This window comes from Cyprinus carpio, chromosome B10 (genome assembly GCF_018340385.1).
Source record: "Cyprinus carpio isolate SPL01 chromosome B10, ASM1834038v1, whole genome shotgun sequence".
NCBI classification, from domain to species: Eukaryota; Metazoa; Chordata; class Actinopteri; order Cypriniformes; family Cyprinidae; genus Cyprinus; species Cyprinus carpio.
Window position 1 is genome coordinate 22,730,760 of NC_056606.1, and position 21,940 is coordinate 22,752,699.

Genomic DNA, 21,940 nt, shown 5'->3' on the forward strand with positions numbered 1-21,940 from the left:
AAAAATTATTGCAACCAAATGCATTATAAAAATGGTTTCTTTGTTATGTTTAAATGTGTTATACTTTATAAAGGTTTAACAACAAATAATAGTTAAGTATTATAATGCATCATAATTGATTACAATTACTTATGAGATCATGCAATGCATGCATTATATAAAGGATTTAAGTAAAGTGGTACCACATTTTTGCCTGAAATTTAAATGGTCATAATATGCGTTGAAAATGCAGGAGATTGTGATAATGCTATAGCTTAACGTATGAAACTGCCTTCACCACTCTATTTTTTATTTTTATTTTGTCCCTAGAGAGCTCAGGATTGCTCATTTGCTAATATTGAGCATTTCTGTGGTTTTATTGATAGTATTATTACGCAGAGTTAATTTTATGTTTGACTGGGCACCTCCAATTAGTCTGTCTCTCAATTCGAGAGGCAATACTTTGAAACAATCCAAACGGCTTTTACTTCCAAATAAATATGCATGTGAAGCTAAAACCCAATAATGACAGAAATCATTTTCATAAATGAAACCTATTCCATGCTGTGGGCCAGAATGAGCATTTGCATAAATTAGTCTTATCAATGGCACAGCCATTTCCATTATCGATAGCGTTGCTTATGTAACTTAAACGGGTCTTAAAACTTTAGACTAGTTTTAAATGCAGCAGATAACTTTTCCATGATTAATATGCTGATTTTAAAGGAAAACAGGTGGTGGAGCATTCATCCTTATTCTTTGGGCAAACAGGACACCGGCAGCCATAGAGAAGAATGGGGATAATTACTTGGCTAAATTGGGAAAATTTTACTTAAATCTGAAGAATACACAGGAACAGATGAATTGTGCTCGAGGCTGAAGTGACTCTTGCTCCATTTGCACACCTGACACAGGTTGTAGTTGTCGAATAAAAATGTGCAGTCATTTACACGCTGCCTGCGGCCTTTTCTAATTAGTTGGGTCTTAATGAATGAGATTTGCAACATCATATCTTATAATTCCACTTTGTGAGCATTTAATGGAGCAATGCGGACATCTAATTCGCTGAATCTCAGAAAGTACAGCTTTAATTGCAAGTTCTCTTCGCTGTGGTCTTTATGAGGTTAATAATGGCCTCCGTGTCCACTGAGTTTACCCACAATTACTCAAATACCTCACCTGATCCGTAATGTGTCTCTGTCAGGACTTGAACGTCATCTGAGCTGTTTTCATGTGATCAGAGATGCAGATCTTACGGCATTGAAACTTTGGGTTGATGCCTTCAAAGGCTTCAAAGACACTTGCTGCTCTTTTGAGAAGCAGAGGACAATGCCCTTGGCTGGACGAAAAAACACAGCAAAACTCTTAAAAGCAGCCTTTCATTTTTTAAACAAAACTTCTAATAGGAAAAGTTCAAGTAAAAGAATAAAACTGTCATCAATGGCTCACCCTCACGTCATCCAAACATGAAATATATCCTACACCAAACATAGTCATATCGACTACTATTATCAGGGCTCGAAACTGTGTTTCACTCACACTTGCAAATAAAATCAATTGTGTGCAAACCGTTAAATATACCACACACATAAAAAAAAATTCTAATAATAAATTAGAAATTTAAACTCATGAATCTTAAAGGGTTTGTTCACACCAAAATGAAAATTCTGTCATTATTTACTCACTCTCACGTCGTTCAAAACCTGTAAGACCGAAGCTCTCTGACCCTCCCATAGACAGCAACGCAACTGAAATGTTCCCAGAAGAATTGTTAAATAAATTGTTATTTTTGTTTTCTTTGCGCACAAAATGTATTCTCGTAGCTTTGCAAAATTGAAGTTGAGCCACTGATGTCACATGGACTGTTTTACCGATGTCCTTGCCACGTTTCTGGGTTGCTGTCTATGGAGGGTCAGAGCTCTCGGATTTCATCAGAAATATCTTAATTTGTGTTCCAAAGATGAATGAAGGTCTTACTGGTTTGGAACAACTAACCACTTAAATATCTTAAATGGTTAACTAAATAAATAATGCCCAAAAATATTTATATAATTATTATATAGTTTGAAGCAGAAATATTTAAAAATATTTCAAAACCTAATTGCAATACACTACAATGCAGTTATAAAGATACATACATTTTATATATATATATATATATATATATATATATATATATATATATATATATATATATATATATATATATATAATATATATATAATACTGTATATATGGCATGTAACCCTTTTTTATTTAAAGAAAAACACTTTATTCGATGCATTTTTATTTCATGTTTTTTTTTTTTTTTTTGCATCTGTGGTTTTGATGCTGTTGCCAGCGGGCTTCTCTGTTTTAGACCTGACTGCAGTGTTGGGTGCAAAGCACCATGATTGGAAGCCCTTGTAAATTGGAGAGGAGAGGTCTCAGCCACTGAAGATCAGTTGGAAAGTGTTTGTGGCTTGCAGCGCAGCTGTTGCAAATATAATGATGCTCTGATTGTTTCATCACTAAAGGGTCTGTGACATCAATTAAAGCAGACACTCAAAAGGGCCTGGACTCAGCACAACTTCTGAAGCGCAGGGAGAAACGCTTCCACCACCTCACATCAAGGATGAGGAGTTTTTCATGGCGAGGGGATCGTGGCTTTCATCATCTTTTTTGCTCTTATAAATTTTATCGAACACATGCTTCCATTTCTCTCTTTGCCGCAAGAGTTATTTTGTCAACTTCAAAGGCAGTGCATTGTGGGTAGTTTGTTTCCAGCACATTATCCTGTTAAGTCCAATCAGCTGAGAAGCAGAATGAGTCTCAGGTCCATTCTGATTAGATCTGGACTGCATGGAAAAAATGGTGTTAAATGAAAATAATACAGTTAAATTAACCATAAAATCATGCATAGCTACAACAGAAAATACACCGGCTTATTATCTTTTCAAATGGAAAAACATTCTCCCTGTGCTGGTGACAAATGCCATTTGTCCAGACTTTACGATATATGATGCAAATAATTTTTCAGTAGAGTTTCTTCTGGCAGAAGCTAATCAAATTAAACAGATGCCAACACTGACAGTTTGTCTGACAGGTGCTATAAACTATAACCTACTCAAGATAAATGAAAAGCCTGTGTCCGTTTGCATAAAGCACCTTAAGTGTTATTTTCCCTTAGGATCACCCTAATGTTTCCCTTACACTTAAGGGTGTTGCGTAAAATATTCCTTACATGTTACTTAAGGGTTTCTTTAGGTAAAACGTCATAAATCCTTAGAAATTCTCTTAAGTATCCCTTAAACCCATTAAGTGTTGCATAAAGCCCCTTAAAGTTATTTTCCTAAGGATAACATAAGGTTTGGAAAATGTCACCTTAAGTGTAACACAAAAGTCTTCTACAAGAAATGACTGGCCGCTTTATATGTTAAATAGATTTTAATTTACGCATTTATTCACATATATACACATAGATCAAATTACATACAGCACATAATTAGCTCAAACGTGAGTGCGTCACACTCGAGAACAAATTTATATTCTAGAATATTTTATTGCTATATTTTCCTACATATTACCCGGAGATAACTTGAAAAACACACATAAACCATATATTGTTGCAGTCGTGTGTTCATTGGGTTTACGTTTCTGCTTTTTATTGGTCATAAGATAGGCTACTTCTATGAATCCGGTTTGCACTTTCAGCGCGAGTATGAATGAAACACACACTGCATGAGAGTTTAGCGCTTTAATGTTCACATCGTTTTGGATACAAACAAAACTTCATGCATAGACTATCTTGTCTCTTTGCATTTAAATATGTATTCATTCACACTAGTCCCTGAAAACCTCTACATGGACAGAAATGATGAGAGATCTTTACTTGTTGTCCAAAGATGAATAAAAGTCTTATGTGTTTGAATTGACACGAGGGTGAGTAAATGATTTTTCAGAATTTTCAGTTTTGAGTGAATTATCAACTTGATTTTCTGTCTCATCTCATCCTTCTCTTTCATATTTGGTTTTCTTTTTTGTTTTCCTTCCTTAGTGAAAACTTACACCGCTATCAGCATTAACAAATAACGTGACCGTGGCAACAGTCGATTTTTAACGGCAAAAGCTGGGTCGCTGTCGTGAAACACTTAACGGTTTCCCTTTGCTAAGGGAAGTGTTTAAGGGATTAAATTATTTATAAGATTAGATTAGATTAGATTCTATGCAACACCCTTAAATCACAAATTATGCCTTAAGTCACTTTAGGTGATTTATGCAAACCGGGTCCTGAAGCAAAATCATGCAAGCAATAATTAATTTTACCATTTTTTTTTTTTTTACATTTAATTATTTAATAAATAATTTATTATTTCATATATTTTTTACAACCATTTGTATTATATTGTTGATTCATAATTATATTAATATATTTGTTTATTTATTTATTTACTTTTTATTTACTATTTTACAATATTTTAATTTCTTTTAACATTAAATTAGATCAAACCATAACCATGTTATTATATGTAATATAATAATAAATATACTTAAAAATATATCATATAATTATTTTTCTGTTTTATATTTCTGTTTATATTTGATTTATTTTGCATTAAATGGGATGCCAAAAGGATGCTGTTAAACTGCCAACTGCCCACTACTCCTGAATTTTTGAGAAATTATAAATCCACAATGAAGGCAGGCAATCAGAAGCTTCAAAATAATTAAGGAGAAGCTTATATGCAAAATAACAATAACTGGGGGAAGTTGTGGCCTTATGGTTAGAGAGTTTGACTCCTAACCCTAAGGTTGTGGGTTTGAGTCTCGGGTCGGCAATACCACGACTGAGGTGCCCTTGAGCAAGGCACCGAACCCCCAACTGCTCCCCGGGCGCCGCAGCATAAATGGCTGCCCACTGCTCCGGGTATGTGTTCACGGTGTTTGTGTGTTCACTGCTGTGTGTGTGCACTTTGGATGGGTTAAATGCAGAGCAAGAATTCTGAGTATGGGTCACCATACTTGGCTGTGCGTCAAGTCACTTTCGTCACTTTCAAATATTCCTCTCTTGAAAGAACAAACATAATTTGCTCAGTAACATTACAGAGGCTGCGTGACAAAACAGATGCACTGAAACTACACAGTAAATCTCTGAAACACAAATTTACCAAAGCTAGTCCTGTACAAATAGTTCCAGGTATACAAACGGTCCTGTCTGAAGAGCTCTGATGTGTTGAGGTAAATGGATGTCCATCCACGGAGAACTCCAGAGTGCTGTGGACGCGGTGTTATTTTTTTTATTCACCAAGAACAGATTTCATTTTTGATATCATGGTCTGTCTTGGTTCAGCGTAGCTTCGGGCTTGTGAGCCAGAACACACAATGTGCAAGGAAAGGCCTCTATAAGTCACACAGGATCCAGTCAGACATGCACAAAAAGACTTGTGGTCTGACTGTATAGAAACCCGAGGCCTTAAAACCAGCGAGGACGGATTCTCCAGCATTCAGATGATGTGTGGTTGTTTACCTTTCAAAGTGCACAACATCCCCTGACCATAAAACACCTTTAGCATCTGATAGGGCCTCGCTCACACTGAAAAGTGTTGGGAGTAACAACTCAGTCAATCACCTGTATTATCAATCATTCCTGATATTTGTAATACAGTAGATGTCTACGAAAAGTAAATATTGAGAAAATAAACATGCATGCCATTATTTGCTACAGCAAAGTAATATTAGCAACCTAAGTTATCTGGCAGCTGTTCTTAAAACCTGGTCAATTTTCAGTATTGTAATACATTTAGACCAGTGCTTTTTAAATAGCAGGCCTCAGCAAACTTCTATAGGGAGCACATTAAACAAGATATTTCTTATTTTACATTTACGCATTTAGTAGACACTTTTATCCAAAGCGACTTACAGTGCATTCAGGCTAATATTTTTTACCTACCATGTGTTCCCTGGGAATTGAACCCACAACCTTTTGCGCTGCTAACACAATGCTCTACCACAGAGCCACAGGAACTCTTTATGAATGGCAAAACCCAATTGTGAATACTTTTTAATGGTGTGTTTTGGTGATGGACAGATACTATGAACTTTTATTGTCTTTATAGGGTTTTTATTATTTATTATAATTTATTTAAAATATCCTAAATGTAAAGAAAAATAACAATATCCAGGATTGGAATCACACAAGGCTGACAGATTTAAAATTTTTCATTGAATTACTCCCATAAGCAGACATGTGATGGACGTATTGAGCTGCACCACAAACGTGTCTGTAAATTGTTTACATCCACAATCGTGATATTGCAGCTTTTGAAATCTGCCACAGACACAGTGGATGACATCGCTGCAGAGTTTCCCCCAAAGCGTGCAACAAAGAGGAGCCGAGCGTTTCTGTGTGAACTAATCCCGATGATTGACACTCTGTTTACCTGCAACCCTTTAGAGCCTAGAAAGGGAATAGATCACCTGTCAGCTCTTTCCTTATCTAGCCTTTTTCCACTAGTCCACTATTTTCTGCAAAAACACACACTCATAAACAATAAATCTCACATATGGCTTACTCAACGCCTGCACTTTACCTTCTATTTAAATGACACATCGCACATCTGCAGAAATATTTGCTCTTGGAGGAGGACGTGGCCATGGGTTTCTCTCTGTGATGGTTCTGCCACAAAATCTGATACTCACCCGAGCTGAGGGAAGACAAACATGCCTTTAAGCAGCAGGGCTCCCAAGGCTCTGCTGGAGAACAGGTAAACTCACTGCAAATTACTGCAAGCTCTGGAAATTGAAACATTTCACCTCATCACTTGCTCACTTACTTTTCTCTTTCTTTACACAGACATCAGAGCGCTGCAAGAGGCCATCGTGTTTTCTGTCCGTAACAATTTACGAAGCGAGCAAAACTGCATTCGGATTCTCACAAACATTTAGCTGCTGTTTGTTAGTGCCACTGGCTTAGACGCATATTACACTGGGGAAAAAAATTGGCATATAAACAATTTTCACATGGGAAATTGCTAGCCACTTTATTATAAAGAAACAGCATTTAACACATTGAGTTTAACTTTTAAGTAATTCTGAAGTTGAAAGACCAGAAACGTAGAAATATTTTACGTAGAAATATATCCAACAATTGGTTTTTCTTACCAGTTTTTAGTGTATTTTCTTGTAAAACACACTCATATTTATTTATATTTATATTCATATAAATCTTTATTTAGAACTTTAAAAAAAGTATATTTTCTTCTAAAACATTCCAATTTACTTATTTACAACTTCAAAAAACATTTTTATAATCTATTTTCTTGTAAAAACATAGAAATCTCTTCTAGAAATCATTTTTACATTGATTATCTTATAAAACACACTCCTATAATTATTATTTACAACTTCAAAAAATATTTTTTACATTGTTGTTTTCTTGTAAAAAGCACTTCTATAATCTGTTTTATTTACAACTTTGTAAAAACGCTACACTGTATTTTATTTTAAAACATACTCCAATAATGTGTTTAAATTTTTATATGTACCATAAAATATATTACATTAATACATTAATATACATACAACCTAATAAATATATAACTTCAAAAATGAATTAGTGTATTTTCTTATAATACGCACTTCAATGATTTTTATTTACAACTTAAAAAAAAAAAAAAAAATTTGTAAAACACACTCCAACAATCAAATATTATTTTACTGTCTATTTTCTTGTAAAATATATTCCAATGGTCTTTGTTTTATTTATATCTTCAAAAAAGTATGGTCCATTTATAGTGTACATTGTTTTATTTACAACTTTGAAAAATCATTTTTTTAAAGTGTACTATTGCTCATTACCCCATCCCTTACTGACCTCTAACCATAAGCATTACACGCAAGACTTTTCACTTCTATATTATAGATATTAGTATTATCACAGTGTATACTTTAAACATTAAATAACGTCAGTGGAGTGCATAGCAGCGGGGAGCTAACGATTGCCATGAGTCTTTGATAATTGCTGTACTGTCCATGAAAATTGGACATAATTAACAGACAAGGCCCGAGATGATTGGAAACAAGATCAATAGAGACCTTGGGTTGAGACAGGTATTATCACGCACTCGAGTGTGAAATAAAGGCGCTAATTGTTCTTTAAAATATAAAAGGAAAGATTTTCAAAACATTAAAGGGCAAATCTAGAGCTCAGATATGAGGGCGGAGAGACCGTGCGCATACAGATTCGCTCCAAAATGACACTCAACATTTTCCATATTGAGGGATTTCGTGCTGAACGTTGCATACACAACGCTTAATTGCTTTTGTAAAACAACTGGGGATTGAAATCCCACATCATTATTCCTCCTACAGATGGAAAAAACAGTTGACATCGGCGTTGTTGGAGTGTATTCAATAGTCATTTGCCGCTTGGCGGCTGCATTTCTACAGACTGCAAATTTGCAATTAAGTACGAGCCTCACCAGCGACCCTGTGGATAGCGAAGCGACATAATCGCTCAATGAACATGTAAAGCCTCGGTCAGCAAACGCAACGCTCAGGCTTACTGAGCATTATGTGCACAAATTTGCCAACGTCATGTTGCTTGTCTCGTATGCTTCCAAAGCTAATTAAAATGCACCGCCACGGGAGACCTTGCAGAAATATTTGCGCCTTGCAAACGACATGCGACATTAATCTCAGAGCAATTTCTCAAGTGCCACTCATCAATCAAAGTGTACATGAGACGGAGAGGAGACTGATGGGATGATGACGTCACTCTTAGAGATGTGCACAACTACACGCTTTCCAAATCAACTGTGAAGCTCTGTTTAATTATGCTTGTTTGGGGTCGTGTCCGCCAGACATCGATCAGAAGCGTTTTCTTAAGGGATGTTTACATAAGATGTGCTCCTGAATTCACAAACAGCTGATGGAGACCTTCATGAATGCAAGAATGCAAACACATTCAAAGCCAACATATACTGTGATTTGATAAACTTCACAGAGACGGTTTTAGTGTGGCAGACTACAGTAACTGTTAGCATGTCAAGCACAGCATGCTAAAAAAGGCTTCTAAATGTATATACATATTTATTTATAACTCATACAGGTATATTTGTAATTTAGAACTGTAGCATCTGGACCAATCAGACACACTATTTTTTGTTATATTTAACAAATACTCCGTAACACCCCTCAATCAACAAGCCAACTATGAGGGTCTATGGACCCTTCCCCCAAAATGCGGCTTATGCCTCAAAAGGCAGAACAGGTATCTGGTTCCATGGCAACCAATGCTGATAACACTGGTTTTATTGCCCAAAGTAAAGTGGGCAGAGCAACTCTCAATTCATTTACCCATAGGAAAGACACACAATGCCATATAAATGGACTGTCATTCATAGACAAACCTGTCTTTGGCCTTCCTATCACATATCCTCAGGTCACTGAGTATATTATTACTGTTCTTGTATATCGTCTTTTGTATTGTATACTGTTTTATGTATGCTTATGATAGAACCACTCGTTGACGTAACCTTACATATACCATGTTTGGGCTTGTCTTCGGATGATCTAATTGAGAGTGTTTATTATGTTTATACCTATGCAACATATTAGTGTTCTAAAAATCTTTATCCAGTTATCCAGAATCCAGTTACATATGCAAATTACCATGTTCGGAGACAAAGAGTCGTAAACTTTCCCTCCAGAAGTGCAAGTCACTATTGGCTCTTTGACCCCTCCCCCCCGAGAGGTGTGACCTCCACAGAACTTAAAAGGCCTTACTTTAGTGACCCGCCTTGTTTTTAGTCTCTTTACTCATCTCTCATCACCTTCCTGTCCGATAAAGCCGACACAGATCTCGACACTGCAGTGTGCAGTTCTGTTAAGCCCCTTTCACACTGTGATTCCAGAAAATACACAGGTAATGTGTCTCGGCAATTGTTCCTGGGTCGCTAGATTTTGCCCCTTTTACACTGCCAGTGATTTCCAGGAATATGTGCGTGTGTACACACACAACCCGTAAAGGTCCTGTAATGACACGTGACATCAGGATGTGACGTGTAATGTACGAGTCGAAAACGCTAGGCACGTTAACGTTCACTTAAGCTGCTGAACGATCTTAGTTTCAGTGCGGACAGTGAGGAGCTAACTGATGTCTGCTTCATTACTTTTTGCACATATTTTTTAGTCACAAACTTTGATCTGCCTTCAAAACACCTGGTAAAAGAGTCGCACGATAATGTGTGTCATCATTACGACGCACCCTTTACGGCATTGGTTCTGGGACGGCAATCAATCCTGGGATGTGCTTGCGTTCACAAAGAAAGCGATCCGGAAATTTTCCAGGACCAACTTTGCTTAGAGTAGTTATGTGTGTTAGCATTTAGTTAATAAAACTTTAATTAATAAAATTTTTAGTTAATAAAGCAAATTACATGAGTTTCTGGTCCTGCTTGTGAATAATGTCGATTCTAATCCAGCTACAAGCTCTAATGCATTAATACTGTAGGAAAGATATATTCTGTGGCCATGAAATTATCCTTTCATAGAGTGGATATGAACTTACATGGAATGTTCGCTGGATTAACGGATTAATTGATGACAATATTAATTCTGCTACAGTTACTACTGGCAGCTGATATAAATAATTGTTATTCATTATAATTAATTGTAATTATTTATATACACATTTCCCTTTTGAGCTAATTTGCTAAAGAACTTATACAATTTTATTTTACGGGACAGGGTCCACAGAAAACAGAATTATGCAGATACAAAACTATTATACAAATGGATTTATTTATTTTTAAGTAATAAATAAATTACTAAAAGTAATAAAAAAAAATGTATAATGATAAAAAAGCCAATTTTAGCAAACATTACTTTTTAGGGCTGGCAAAGTGAATGTTCGTAATATTAATCAAATATAAAATTTTTGGAATGATATTGCAAAAGAGCTTTATAAAAAAAAACAAAACAAAAAAAAAAAAACCCTGAATTGTAAAGGTTTCTTTTTTTTGATTAAGTTCATTCATTCAAACATACTGACATTATACGAACGTTATTAAAAACAAGAAAATACGTTTTTCTACATCAAAATTTCATGTTTTAGCCTATTCAATATGTTACTTGACATTCCTTTATAATTGTTTGTGAAATTCACTACCAATTACGAAGTGAATTTTTTCTACACTGTCTTTCAGTACAATAGTAGAGTAAAAAGTAACTAAATAAAAGTAAACATTTTTATTTAAAATGTGTTTTGGCATTTGTACAGTGACAATATAAATGCCAAGTGTTTGATTTAGGCAAGGATTATACATTAAAAAGACAGAGCTGACTTTGGATTTTAAAAAGGGGATCCCTTTTTTAAAAGAGGTAAGATAAGATCTACTTTGTTTTTATATATATATATATATATATATATATATATATATATATATATATACACACACACATACATACATACATACATACATACATGCCTATATACACATACACACAAAAGCCCCTGATCCAGTTGACTATCCTGACCCATTCTTAATGTCACATCATGTAGTACAGCAATCTGTTGAAGCAGGAATATAACTAAATGATTAACATTTGATCTCATTATCGGATACAAAGGACTTCATAAGGATGTATGTCACCGAGGTCAACATGAAGAATTACATTTCAAATTAGAAATGTGCATGACTTTCAAACGACGTGCAGTGATTTGCTGGTCGATCTATAATAACTTTATGCCTCGGCTGATAATGAAATTATTCATGTTTTAGAAGGATTTCTCCAATCCAGATTGGCCTGAAATCCAATTATGCATTTGCTCAGCAGAGAACATTTTTCATGAGAAAAAAGGCAATGAGAAGTTAATAATGTACTACCAACTGTTCTGTTAAACAGTACAAAATTATGCCAGTATATGCTATATTTTGTCTGGCGATAGACCTGCAAAGTAGAAACCAAGGTCAAAGCCTTTAGGATATAAAATACTCAGTCTCTCTGACTCCTCTGTGGAAGATTTTACAACAGATCGATGATCCCAGAGGCCTCGTATCACAGGAGAGCTTACTGAAGCTTTTTTTATTTTTAATGGCGTCAGTCTATTCTGTTCATCGTGGTTTCTGTTTTGGGATTTGGCTAAAACTAACTTTCGCCGAAGGCATGTCGTTTATTGCTAATATTACTATAATTTAGGCAATTACGCTGAAATGTTGTTTTTGAAACACACATCAATTCCTGATGGAAAAAAATCAGCAGTGTTGCATTACAGAAGTAAAATGGGTGGCATTTTGCCATTTTTCAGGTTTATGTTTCTCATGTAAAAAGCTATAATTGTTTGAGGCCTCTGTATGTTAAGTGCTGTACTCAACAGAATAGTCTTCAGTGTCTACATCTATTTAACTCGAAGAGGAAAGGACAAACGATCACCTCTTCAAAACAGTCTGAATGTATGTCGCTTCAAAAAAGGCCCTAGTTCTGGTTTCATCTCATGCTTTTGACTGACAGGCTCTAGACGCTCAGCTCTCCTTGAGTGTCCATTCTCCACATGTAATTACCCATAATCACTTGTACATCCTGAAGAGGATTTGCTTCAGTGAAAGGCTTCGAGAGCCAGGGACGAATGCAGGCCTCTCTTCTCTATAAGTGGCAAAATCAGAGGGGAAAAAAAGAAAATCAATGTGGTCAACAGCTTGATGGGTCGGAGACAGATAGACCTTCATCTGAACGCGTCTTTCATCCTTCTCTGTGTGAAACATTGCTACACTCTCCTTTTTCTTTTGTGAGACCTTCATCCACAATTATTCCTCCAGTGCTCTTTTTACCTTCTTCGCTGTCCTTTTAAAGCATTTCATTGGTGTGGAAATTCACTGAACTACACAATTTACTACCATTGCCAAGACAGTGTTTCATATTCAGATGTTATCATTACTATTCATTTACAGCATTAGAATTCAAACGGATACAGTGGCAAGCTGCTCATTGAATGCATGCAACACGTTAAATGCATGAAATATTAATGAATTTGTGTGTAGCCTGTAAATGAAGTCCATCAATCCATAAGATCAATGTTACCCTGACATATCATAGTTCATGATAATGATTGAAAAATATATGAATTTCATTGCATGATCAATCATGTTACCCAACAATAAAGATTTTTTCTTGGCCTGACAATATTTTTACTGACTTTAACACAAAATACATTTTATTTTTAGCATATCCCCAGAAAACGGGAAACTCTGTGTCTATAATGTAAATACATGTGGATATTAATGAATTTATAGCTTTCATTTTGCTGAAAAATTATGGGTTGTCGTTCAAAACATACTGCCTTCTAATGCTCAACCCATCTTAACTTATGCTTCCAAGGATATGACAAATCATTAGTGCAATTCGACAAAACCTCATCTATGTGTTCCTGTGGCTCAGTGGTAGAGCATTGCGTTAGCAGCGCAAAAGGTTGTGGGTTCAATTCCCAGGGAACACACATACTGTTAAAAAGAATGTGTAGCCTGAATGCACTGCAAAATGCATAAATGTAAATGTCAGCCAGAATTCATGATCCTTTAAATCATACAACAAATGCATCAACAAGCACAAGACCAAGTCCAACAGGTAAAGTGAAATGTCTATTAACTATTTGATAAAAAGTTGACTAAATTCACCAGCACTAACCAACATAAACCAGGAATTCATACTGGTCTAAGCTAGTCTGGACAGTATCAGAGATGAGAGAATCCAGACAAATGAGGAAATTCATAATGATAATTCATCTGTCAAGTCAAGTCACCTTTATTTATCTGTCTGTGCAAAGACTAAAGATCCAGATGAAAGAGTATTTACAAGACATTCATAAGTAGGAAAAAATAAATTATTAACACCCACTTCACTCCTGTTACTGTGCCCAAGATAAAACTCACATTCATAAAGCTAAATATAAAATATACTTCAAAACTAATTATTAACTAAATTTCAGCAAAACACTTAAGATACATTTATCTTGTCGTCTGGTCAATTTATTTTAGCACAAAATCAGCAGATGAACAAGACTGCTAATGAGGCCCTTTAACACAACACCAGTGAAAACCTTCAGTATTGTGTGCATATTAATTATTAATATTTTCATTTAATGTCAGAAAATACAAATATAGTCAGTTTAGATGACATGTATAGATATATTAGACACTAAATATCTATTTTGAACGAAAGTCATTTTAAAATGCACATGCTGTAATTACAATGCAGCTTTAACACACTTGGTTTAACAGCTCAGATGCAACTAGAGAGGCCAGTACAAGACGTAATGATCCATTTCCATGTGATTATGTACAAGAATATTAAATATAATACTATAATAAAATACCTGCTACAGTTTCATTTGTAAATAATGATTTTCTATTAAATCCTAATGCCTGCTCCAAACTTTAGATTTAGCACGAATGCATGCATAACAGTTATTTATCTGAAAAGTAAAGTCATGTAACTCATTTAAAGGTCCAATGAACAAAACATGAAACAGTCCACACCCTCATTTAAGCATGATTTCTCATGGGGCGACCAGTGGAGGGCGATGTTGCGGGTGACTACAGGTTTTTAATGGCAGAACAGCTTGCAGTGTGAAAATTGAATTATGCATTCAGACTAAAGACCTCTGTGCTACTTTTAAGGGTTGCCTTATGGAGAAAAGCCCCGAGGACAGTTTTTCTGCATGCCTATGGCCTTGGGTAAATGTAAAAACCCATAAAACTGAAGTGTGCAATTATTATTTGATTTTACAATTAATAATCCACAAGTCATCCACACCACTCCAGTCTGTCAATTAATGTCTTGTGAAATGAAAAGATGCATGTTTCCAAGAAACAATTCCATCAAGACGTTTTTAACTTTAAACCGTTGCTTTCAGCTAAAACAGTGAAAGTCCATAATCCATACACATGCTTCTTCCAATGAAAAAGTCCATGTTGTCCTCTCAAATCAAAATCAAATCAAATATTTGTTTAGAATTGTGTTTGATCTGTGCAGATTCCTCTCCTGATTCAGATGAGATGAGTTTTTTCACTGCAGGAAGCATTATTATGGATTTTGGACTTAGCCAGAAGCATGCAACAGTTTGAAGTTTACGGTCTTAATGCTGGATTTGTTTCAGCTTTTGTCTTCTCCAGATGTTAACTGATGGACTGGAGTGGTGTGGATTACTTGTGGATTATTGTGATGTTTTTATCAGCTGTTTGTGATGGAAAGATACATTTCTCCAAATGTGTTCCCATGAACAAATAAACTCATCTACATCCACAGGATGGCCTGGTGAGTTAACATTCTGCAAATTTTCATTTTTGGGTGAACTATTCCTTTAACAATATATGACCCACAAACTGCAACCATCCATCACTGTAACAGAGAATGAAAACTCAGACATATTAGTTAGAAATCAATAAAGGAATTATAGCTTTACATTTGACCTAATGGCATTTTTCAGCCGGGAAGTCCAGATCCAAATAATGACAAATGGTTACACAATGGAGAAACAGGAATAGGTTACTTAAATGAAAGATCTTCCCCACACAGTTCACTTTTTATTCTTTAAAATCAAACCAATAGTGAAGTTTCTTTCATGCTATCGTCAGCAGTCTTATGAACACCCTCTGCAGTATTTCCCATGGTGCATTTGAAAACCAAATGTGGCATCTCTGGAAAAGAGCTGCTGTAATCTGAAGTGCATTACTGAAACAGTGACGGGAACATGGCGAGTGACAGCAGCCCTGCATATTTGATGCTTTAACTCTGTTGGCCCACTTTCCTTTCCGCTCTTTTAAATGTACTTCACCTAAGAATTTCACTTAGTCATGCATTTCATATGATGACAAAGAATGCATGCATTTCAGATGCATTCTATTTATACGCTCTCAAATGAAGCTGAATAATAAAGGAAGAATATGCATTGAAAAAACTGTATTTTTATGCAAAAGGAAGTGAGGATACATGAATCCAAATGAACACTATAAATCTATTTGCTCTTTGTCAGGTAGTAGGTAATGAGTTGCTGGGTTTTTTGAATAATTGGAAATGAACAAAGCAAAATAAAAAGTCATATTGCGTTTCCTTTGCCGGTTTTTAATAACAGGGTTTCGCAAATTCAATCTTCCTCATAGCTGAATATGAAACAAATGCAAAACAGAGCATGCTGGTTTCTCTAAGCCCAAAAAAGCAGAAGGATTTTTTTCTCATAATGCCTTGTCAGGTTTTGGTAGAGCAATAAGACGTGTTGCTCCTTGAGAAATAAACAGACTTCAACCTAAACAGTCTGAACATATACACTGTTTGCAAAAAGTATTTAGACACTTGAGCTAAACTTAAATTATGCATTTCATTACATAATGAAATACATGCACTCAAATGCTATATTATATATATAGAGAGAGAGTTACTTTTGGGCTGCTGAACGTGCAATAAACAAGCTTATCGCTTATCCCAAGCCAATCCTTTCCATATATACAGTATGAAAATCTATTTTTGAGTATAAAAGGGAACTTTATCTAAATCCATCAGAGAAGGTTTACTAGAGAAAAATCAAGAGGCAATGCTTCAGAGAAGATGAATCAGAAACATACGACTGAATGTATGTTTTGATGTTTCTCACATCCAACAAGACTTGTTCTCTTCTGATACTCTCAGATCTGAATCAAGGGCTTTTCTGGCTCCTTTTCACGGGAACGTCAAAGATCTGCGGTCATTACTGCTCAGTCCGTGAGTCCCTCATATAATGGAAGAGTGAATTCAAAACTGTCTAAGACTACAACCTCCTCCTGAGAAATTATTTTAGAAGTGCTACCATGCAGTTAGGGGTAGTACAACGTTTCTTTACTGTGATTCTGTACTTTTTATGACGCATTAATGACTTGGTCTACTGGTCTGGATATGCAAAATCATGTATAACCTCAGGCAAGTTGTTTTTGAGATTTCTTGCATCAACTGAAATCTAAATGATTTCCCAAATATAACTCTGGTGCTTCCTAAGGCAACTTCAGCATGTAACTCATCTTGAAATGTTTGGATTATTCTTCAAATCATGTGTCTTGTTAAGGAAAGGTATGCTGTATGCTAATATAGAGTTAGTTTGATGTTTGACATTTGTCAGAGATTTAGCCTCTGAAATCTTCAATAGTTCTTTAACGATTTAGCACATGAAACATGGATACTGTGTTCTAATTGTTTTCAAATGTCTAAGAGAACACACAAGGTGTTTTATTTGTTTTAATCTGCCTTAAGGTATTGTAACTGATAGACCTTTTAATGTAAAAGTACAGGATAGGGACCGTCTGCAAAGTGCAAAACGAATAGCAAAAAGCACAATTATTCCATTTAAATGCTTCGATTGGGGTTGTGACGACGAAAGTTTGGAATTTTGACTATCATTTGGTTAGTTTAGCCGGTTCCCTGATTACCGCTAAATCGCCATCACCTGCTTTCAAATGGAGCGGCATTTAATATAGAGAGCCGTAGATCACTGAAAAGCTACGCAATATCGCGTTCATTATCGCAGATGAATCGCCTTCGATAATGAACGCGATATTGCGTAGCTTTTCAGTGATCTACGGTTCTGTCTATTAAATGCCGCTCCATTTGAAAGCAGGTGATGGCGATTTAGCGGTAATCAGGGAACCGGCTTTACTGACGAAAAGCGCGTGACAATTGCATGCGATACATCGCCCAGCCCTAGCTTCACTTGTAAAAATGTATAAAAAAATCTCTCATTTAAGGGATGTGTCTTATTACTGGTTCACAAAAGAACATTTAGCCTAGATGTAGGTTTTATTCACAGAACTATTGCATAATAAAAGTTATTGAAATGAAACGACTGAGAAAACGCTTGCAAAGCATTACAAAGATTGTGCAGATTACCACCCCCTAGAGGAAGATATTGCACTTGTTTTGACCAAGTTTGACATTCAGATGTTTAAATAAATAAATTTTATTTTTAATTTAACAGTTTGATATGTAAACATCAAGGGGCGTGTCTTGTTACTTGTGCAAAGAACAATATTTACAGCCATCTTTTACTATCATATGTAAATCAGGACGCACGCTATTTAATTAAATTTGAATCTGTTAACATTCATTTTTAAAACACAATATTCCATCTCAACTTCAAAGGGTGTGTTCTGTTACTGGTTCATAGATGAACATTTAAATGTTGGTTTTATTCACAAAACTATAAAGACAGCATATGGTATTGAAATGTCAACGAATATGCCAATCAATGTAAAGTAAATATGCTCTTATATCTTAACTTCAAAAGATTTGTATTGTTACTGGTTTCTAGAACAACATTTTAATGGCGGTTTTAGCCACAGAACAATAATAGAACACATACTATTGAAAATTAAAGAAATAATGGATTAGTTTAAAATAAATACAATCTTCTGTGTCAGTTTCAAAGGCACATGTACTTTGTAGACGGTCCCTAGCTGGTCTAACCGCTTGCGCGCGCCGCTAATAGAGACTTTATGCGTTGCAAAATAAAGAGGAGGAATAAAACAAATAAACTGCGATGTGTGTTCAGTTCTATGTTCTAATGCCTTTCCGATATGCCATTTTTTATACAATTATACACATCCACTAAGAATTTATTGAAGTTTTTCGCAGCTGAACATCTGTCTAACATCCAATGTCGAACTAACTTTATATCGGTTTTAAACACATTCTAGTGCGCATGCGTAAACACCTTTTAACGGCAACCGGTTAAGAGTATGATATAAAACTCATTCATCATTACAATGACAGCTATTAATATTGTAGATGAAATGCATGAAGGATTCCTAACAAATAAACAACTAATAAGAGCCAACGACAACACAACACAACCTCAAATACGACTTTATATGTATATTATTTTTATAAACTAGTCAGCCGAAGTGTGCTCACGTGACCTGCAACCGCGCGGGTTTTCCGCGTGTTATGATTATGAATTCACATAACCGTTCCTGGATCATTTGTCAGCTACTTAAAAAGCCATTTTTACCCTGAAAGTTTCACCCCAATTCACACATTCAAGGAGGCAATTCCAACAACCATTACGAGCTTTAGTCTGAATGGGTTCAACACAGGGTCTCCCTACAAACATACACATCAAGAAGTCTCTCGGATGACTGGAGAAGCGCCTTTAAAAGAAATGGAAAACCTTGGTGCTTATGAAGAAAACATTATTTACCTGACATTTCCTAGTTTGATGGGAAATATTTTTAAGATGACAAACTGCCGTTTTGGCGAGTAGATCATCCGGGTAACAAGTGCACGACGTTTGCATACTAAGCAGACGTTTGCTGTACTCGCGCCTGATTGGTCAGCGTGAGACAAACCTCATTGCTCATTGGCTGTTTAGACTGTCCATCACGTATAATGAAAAATGTATCCACTTTTTTCTTCACGTAAAAATGAGCGCGGCCATTATGTTATGGGTCTTGCTTCTGGTCTCATGCCTCCAGCTATTTTTAGATGTACAAAACCGCTCGTTTTGCTGCTTAATACTGCAAATTGGTGTGTCTTACCATATTATTTTGGTGTATCTTAATTATGAACACACTGGTTTGTAATGCAAACAGTTTTACCATTTACTGTATGTTGTTATTCTTGTTATTTCCCTATATTCTTGCCCATATAGCAGGCTTACTTCTGCGTTTAGGAATAAGATGGTTACAATAAGACTTTTATCAACTTTCAGCATCTTCACATTTGTAAACTACTTCGGTGTGAGCTTTTCTTTCCTAGAAAGTAAATTAAAAAACGCTAAACCATAATGATTTAATGAGAAATTAATTCCATTATGTAAGATGCCATTTGTTGTCATGTAGCAGTTGATTCTCATTATATTTGCTTGCAGGTGAACAAACAGTGATCACTCAGCACTAAATTTCATGCTTCACAGTTTGCTTTCCCAAAACCCCTCGAAAACCCTTCAAGTATCCATCAGCTGTGGCAAACAATAATTCTGTGGTTTATGTTATGAATATCTTGGGTAGAACTGCATTAGCATCGTGAAGCATATGGCACTGATGAAATGAATAACGCGCAGATGAAGTCATTATAAGTTATAGGTGCATTACGTGGTCTAATGATGACAAAGTTTGGGCGAAGACAATGAGAAGCATGAAATTTTGTGCTGAAGGATAAAGTGAAGGATAATTTTTGCGAGAGGAGAGTTGATGGATGTGAGCCGCATCAGCCCACTATATCTCACTGCTGCTTATGTTCAAGAACCGTGGGACATCTCGAGTGCTGACAGTAACCAGCCCAAATTGGCTGCCAAACACAGCTTGGGTTCCACCATAAGTGAGGGGGGTCTTAGAAATGGCTATATATCTGGGTTGAGGGTCAACAGGTCTTGTACGCTGGAGACATGCGGCTCAAATGTGGCTGCATCATTACCGATGCTCCCGTACACCCAGCTCAGGAACTTGCTAGCATGAAAACAGAGCAAGACCAGCTTGATACGAACCTGCTGTGAAACCTGATAGAAGGACTAGATGATTGTTTGGCCCAGAGTTATTGATGATAAATCTAAAACCATAAAAAAATTAATTACTTAAAATAAATGTTAACTGGAATCAAATAAAATATAAAAAAGGCAACATTTCTCATTTTCATTTAGTTTGATGTACTAAAATCACTAAAATTTTATTTAAAATCAATAAAAAAAAAGACAAAAAAGGCACAACAAAATTAACTGCAAATTTTTTTAATTAAATATAAAATAAAACCTAAATATATATTGATATAAAAATATCAATAAAAACTATAATTTTATAATCCTATAAGCAAATAAATTCCAAAAAATTAATTAAAAAAATAAGTTAAATATGAAGTACACTTATAAAGTCCACAAATTCACTATACTGTTTCGGTTGTTATTTTTAAATGTTTGCTTTTCAATTTCTATGAAACAGAAAATGACTACAATTTTTATAGTGCTGATAAAACTGTATTTTACCATATTATAAAACAGCTAAACCTAATATTGACTAATTTATATCCAGTCTACCAATTTAATCCCAGTTTCACGCAGTCAATGCAGAACAGAAATGAATCTCACTGTCTGATCAACTGGTGACCGCTAGCATTATGAAAATGAATAAAAAGATTGGTGCTCAGAAGCTTTAGCCTTAACAAACACACCTGCGGGAGCTTTAAAAGGCGTATTATGTTAAATCTCTTCCAGGATTAGACTTCAACTCTATTCCTCAGAGATAAATAAAGGATTGTGGAGCTGCATATTGGAGTATTATGTTTTTGAGGATTTTTTTCTCTTGAGACTCGTGACAGTACTGCAAATACTAAAACATCTCACTGCTCATCATTTGTCTCGTATGAATGCGTTTTAATATATTTCATCATGTGTTCTTTTTGAATATAGAGGAGACTGAGGCTAGACAGCATGAGTATTGTTCTTGAATGTTAAAAGAGTGATGTTCTGGACGACTGTTAAAAATGAAGTACAAATAAAATAAATTAAATAGAAATAGGATTTTTTTTTTTTTAAAGCCCATAACTAAATGACTCAAACAGACTCAAATATATTTTTTGGAATTTTTATTACATATCAAATTGAAATGTATATAATTGTAATTTTTTTTATTTATTTATACAATCATATTTTATTTGTGAAAATAATATTGTTACAATTAATTAAATTACACACACACATATATATATATATATATATATATATATATATATATATATATATATATATATATTAGACTGTTTATTAAATATCTGATGAACTGAAAGGGTGTATCTAATTTTTATTTTATGTATTGTTTTATTTGTTTTATTTTTCATATCTATTTTTATTTTGTTTAAATATTATTGTAAAAATATTATTGTAACTTATGTACAATAATTGTACCTAATGGTCAATGAATGGTATACAATTCATTGAAATATTGTTGCTATTAAGAACATACAATTTTTTTTGTTA

General features: G+C 35.0%; 1 long non-coding RNA gene across 1 annotated transcript; it reads right to left on the reverse strand.

Moving 5' to 3' along the window:
- Nucleotides 1-6,081: 6,081 nt before the first annotated feature.
- LOC109069434 lies at nt 6,082-19,254 on the reverse strand. The gene is made up of 4 exons (XR_006155790.1): nt 19,175-19,254; nt 6,792-6,943; nt 6,549-6,662; nt 6,082-6,415 (listed from the first exon to the last, which is right to left on the reverse strand). It is a non-coding gene; the product is annotated as an uncharacterized LOC109069434 (long non-coding RNA).
- Between the last annotated feature and the right edge of the window lie 2,686 nt (nt 19,255-21,940).